The following is a 5,287-nucleotide window of genomic DNA, read 5'->3' as shown; positions in this document are numbered from 1 at the left end:
GTTTTTGCTCAGATGCCACTCCACTTCCTTCAACTACGACAGAAGGAAATGTTAACAATGGGTGCTTCCAGACTATTGCTATGTAAGTGGAATTCAGACATGGACCGGCAAATTTCAGCTGATTTGGCATTCTTATGCAGCAAATCCACTTTTCTTTCCAAAATCATTAATTTTCTGCAATAAGGAGATTGATAGGGAAATGCAGTGGAGAGTGTGAGATAACAATTGCTTTATGCAACGTTTGTACAATCGCCTCACAAAAAAATCAAAATGGATGCTCAATAAACAGTCACTATGGTCTCACCACTCGACAGACTTTGCACAAATAAATCAGAATGGATGCTGTCTGGAAGCAACCAATGACTTAGAACTTTGAAGGATAATAATAAAGGAGATGAACAATTTTCAGAAATTGGTGGTGGTATTATTATTAATGTGTATCCCAATTGAATGCAAAAAAACCAAGTGAGCAATAAACAAGAGATTTATACGCACGATTAACTATGAGACTTATTTCTCAGGAATATTATTATTTCTGGAAAAAGTCACCCAAGATAGCTGGGGGCAAACTGTGTTTTTCAGGCACTCGGATGTAAGAAAGACCCCAGTGGACTATTTTGGGTATAAAAAGTAAAACCAGGATATTTCCGCAAAGAAATGAGGGAGGGAGGGAGAATTCTTAACCCCTTCTCTGCCTGCTGATTTTTCGCTGCAGTTTCCCTTCTTATCTGATTTCCATCCTTACAGGGCTTGTGTCAACTTGTAGGGAATCAGTTGGGGTTAGTTAGGAAAGGTAAAGGTAAAGGGACGCAGGTGATGCTGTGGTCTAAACCACTGAGCCTCTAGGGTTTGCCAATTAGAAGGTCGGTGGTTTCAATCCCCACGACGGAATGAGCTCCCATTGCTCTGTCCCAGCTCCTGCCAACCTAGCTTTTCGAAAGCACACCAGTGCAAGTAGATAAATAGGTACCGCTGTGGCAGGAAGGTAAACGGCATTTCTGTGCACTCTGGTTTCCATCACGGCGTTCTGTTGCACCAGAAGCAGTTTAGTCCTGCTGGCCACATGACCTGGAAAGCTCCCTTGGCATGAAAGCGAGACGAGCGCCTCAACCAAATTCATAAGCATAAACCCAGCCAATCAGCGATCATGCAGCGGTGAAGGGATGATAGCACTGCATGACACAGACAATCAGATTTGGCTTCATGATGACATCACTGAGAACAAAGGAGGGAAACTGGGGGATAGAACAAGAAGGGCAATGTAACTTGAACTGGTACATGCTTTTGCAGACACTATTCAAAATAAATTTTAAGTTCTCCTTTGGGTCATCCACTGTCATCTAAGATTTGCCAGACCGCACCTGTCCAAGGACCATTGTGGGGGTGGGCTTTGCCACAAAAATGAGAGTGCCTGCTGGCTGGCTGGCTCCATCCCTCACCTCCTCCTCCCCCCAAATGCCCATCAAAATAGGGCATAGTGGGAAATCTAAAATGTCAACGGCTAGCCCAGAGGAGCACTGGAGACCTCTAGTGGGTTTGCTCATGCTTTAAAATATCATGCTTTTTTAAAAAAAATTGAACAACAAAGGAAGCTGGTCTGGCCCTCTGTCATGACTAGCTTCCCACGCCCAATTCAGTTGACAATCAAAGTTGGCAGTCTTAAAATTGAATGATGGGAGGAAGGCTTCGCCCCACACTCTTCCCGGGTTCTTGAATAAGTCCAACCATTGAGATTGGAAGAGGAGTGGAGGGCTGTCCATCATCCATCAGGACATTCAGCAGAGGGAGCACAGAGGTAAATATTTGCCATGGGTGTTTAGATTACGCTCCATTAATAGCAGGAAATTAAACAACTGGCAGCCTCCATAAACCTCCTGCTTTCTTCACTGTCCTGACAATCTAAGGCCATTGTGGCAGCAGGCCAGTGGAAAACATGGGAGAGGAAAAGCCACCAAACGGAGAGGATTTTGCTTCTGTCAAATCAGGCATCAGGGCCAAGAGTTGCCCTCTTAGTTTCCAAGAGGGGTTCTGTGTCTCTAAACAGTTATCATGCCAGGCAAAATGACACTGATTTCCCCACCCAGTCAAAAAAAATATAGCAGAAGCTGCACCATAGCTGTCAACTTACAGATTTGAAAATAAGGGACCAACAGCCTTGAAAATAAGGGACCAGCAGCCAAAATAAGGGACCTGCAGCCTCACCTGTTCCAGGCACTCCAGTCTTCCTGTCCTCCTGCAGTCTGGTCAAACTCATGCTGGTAGCTTCGAGAACACTGTCCAACCAGCTTAAGATGGCTCCCCGGCCTGGCTTTGCACTGCAAAGTTTGCAGCAGCACGTGCAACAAAATGGCGTCCAGCATTCAAAAAACCCCTCAGCTTGCATTAACTAGCCACACACAAGGCATGCAAGCTCCACCCCCCAGTCGTTCTTAGACTTCTTACTGGGTGAGCAACACAGCCAAGCAACACAGTTGGAGCCTCCCTCCTCCCTGGCTGGCAGGGAGGGAGGGAGAGGAGCTGCTTCCTTTGATATTTAAGGGACATCATTTAAGGGACATTTAAGGGACATCCATCAATAAGGGACAGCAGCGGGACATGGTGCTGGAATAAGCAGCAGACTGAGCTGAATGTGGGGGAAATGGCAGCATTTTGATTCATGGTTTATCCTGAACACTCTCAAGGTGCTCTGGCCTCAGTCAAGTGAACTTTGCTCCACCTTTGCGGCCTTTTCACAGCAACGGCTCTGAGCATCTGCTGGGAAGCTGTTGGCATGAGTTATGTCCTGTTTGGCAGGTGGTGGCAGTTTGTGCCTGCTACACAAACCAAGTTCTCAGTTGCCTGACCCCTTTTGACCTACTACTTTATACAGCGGAGCTCATGCAATCCCCTCCAGGAGCCCATCTTCCCTCTCTTTCAAACACTGGGCGGCAGAAACTACTCCGTTGCCTTGCAATTTCAGCCCGTGATTGCACCTCAACTACGTGCCTTGCCTCTATGGCACGGCTGTTGTTTTTGAGTCATTTAGTCGTGTCCGACTTGGCACTAGAAATCATAGAATCATAGAGTTGGAAGAGACCACAAGGGCCATCGAGTCCAACCCCCTGCCAAGCAGGAAACACCATCAGAGCACATATGGTTGTCAAGCCTCTGCTTAAAGACCTCCAAAGTAGGAGACTCCACCACACTCCTTGGCAGCAAATTCCACTGTCGAACAGCTCTTACTGTCAGGAAGTTCTTCCTAATGTTTAGGTGGGATCTTCTTTCTTGTAGTTTGGATCCATTGCTCCGTGTCCGCTTCTCTGGAGCAGCAGAAAACAACCTTTCTCCCTCCTCTATGTGACATCCTTTTATATATTCAAACATGGCTATCATATCACCCCTTAACCTCCTCTTCTCCAGGCTAAACATGCCCAGCTCCCTTAGCCGTTCCTCATAAGGCATCGTTTCCAGGCCTTTGACCATTTTGGTTGCCCTCCTCTGGACACGTTCCAGTTTGTCAGTGTCCTTCTTGAACTGTGGTGCCCAGAACTGGACACAGTACTCCAGGTGAGGTCTGACCAGAGCAGAATACAGTGGCACTATTACTTCCCTTGATCTAGATGCTATACTCCTATTGATGCAGCCCAGAATTGCATTGGCTTTTTTAGCTGCAGCGTCACACTGTTGGCTCATGTCAAGTTTGTGGTCAACCAAGACTCCTAGATTCTTTTCACATGTACTGCTCTCAAGCCAGGTGTCACCCATCTTGTATTTGTGCTTCTCATTTTTTTGCCCAAGTGCAATACTTTACATTTCTCCCTGTTAAAATTCATCTTGTTTGTTTTGGCCCAGTTCTCTAATCTGTCAAGGTCGTTTTGAAGTGTGATCCTGTCCTCTGGGGTGTTAGCCACCCCTCCCAGTTTGGTGTCATCTGCAAATTTGATCAGGATGCCCTTGAGTCCATCATGCAAGTCATTGATAAAGATGTTGAATAAGACCGGGCCCAAGACAGAACCCTGTGGCACCCCACTAGTCACTCTTCTCCAGGATGAAGAGGAACCATTGATGAGCACCCTTTGGGTTCGGTCAGTCAGCCAGTTACAAATCCACTGAGTGAATACATAGAAATGCTATGTATCTGGGAATCATATATATCAGAGCTGATGAATCAGCATGTACACACGTCGCACAATCCAGTTTTCCCAGCCGACATTCATTTATTCTCTACCGGTCTAGATTAATGAATCTGAAACGCATGCTATCGTCTAGTAACATACCCAGAGCCATCTTTCCTATTGGGCCTACTGGCGCGTTGCGCTAGGGCGCCGGCCTCTCAGGGGTGCCCCAGCGAGTGGGGGAGCTGCGTGGCTTTGCAGCAGGCCTCCCCTTTCCCTCCTGCACACCCGCCAGCTGTGCCCCGTCAACCATATGGCTGGCGGGCATGCAGCTTGCCTCCTAGCCTCCGCGGGAGAAGAGTGATCCCCACAGAGGCTTGGGAAAAGGTCGACAACTCTGGGAAACGGGGGGGGGCACACCGGAGGGGTCTTTGAACGACAGTGCCAAATATGCTTAAGACGGCCCTGAACATACCAATGTGGATTCAAAGTCTTTGCTCTGTCTGTAGGCACACTTTGATAGATTAAGGAATGCCCATGCTTTTTACTATTTGGGAAAACAGCTGAGCTCAGAAGTCGAGCTATGGCAGGGTACCAGGTTTGATCGTTGGCATCACCAGTTAAACACAGATCAGATAGCTGGTCGCTGCCAATCTGAGTCGAACAATACAGGACTAGGTAAGACATGGTAGGAGCAATAGGAGAACCTAGGTCCCATCTAGTCCAATGCCCTGTTTTCACAGCCTCAGGTGCCCCAATATATTATTTATACCCTGCCCATCCCCAGCCGCTCTGACCAACTCCCATCAGAATATTAAAAACACGATAAAAGATCAGAACTTCCCTAAAAACTTCCCTAAACAGGGCTGCCTTCAGATGTCTTCTAAAAGTCAGATAATTGTTTATTTCCTTGACATCTGATGGGAGGGCACTCCACAGGGCAGGCGCCACTACCGAGAAGGCCCTCTGCCTGGTTCCCTGTAACTTGGCTTCCAGCAGTGAGGGAACCGCCAGAAGGCCCTCAGCGCTGGACCTCAGGTCCGGGCTGAACGATGGGGGTGGAGACCCTCCTTCAGGTATACTGGACCGAGGCCGTTTAGGGCTTTAAAGGTCAGCACCAACACTTTGAATTGTGCTCGGAAACATACTGGGAGCCAATGTAGGTCTTTCAGGACCGGTGTTATATGGTCTCA

This window comes from Podarcis vaucheri, assembly GCF_965113315.1.
Source record: "Podarcis vaucheri genome assembly, chromosome: 8".
In the NCBI taxonomy this organism is placed as follows: Eukaryota; Metazoa; Chordata; class Lepidosauria; order Squamata; family Lacertidae; genus Podarcis; species Podarcis vaucheri.
The sequence above is the reverse complement of the archived record's forward strand: the minus strand, read 5'-3'. Positions refer to the sequence as shown.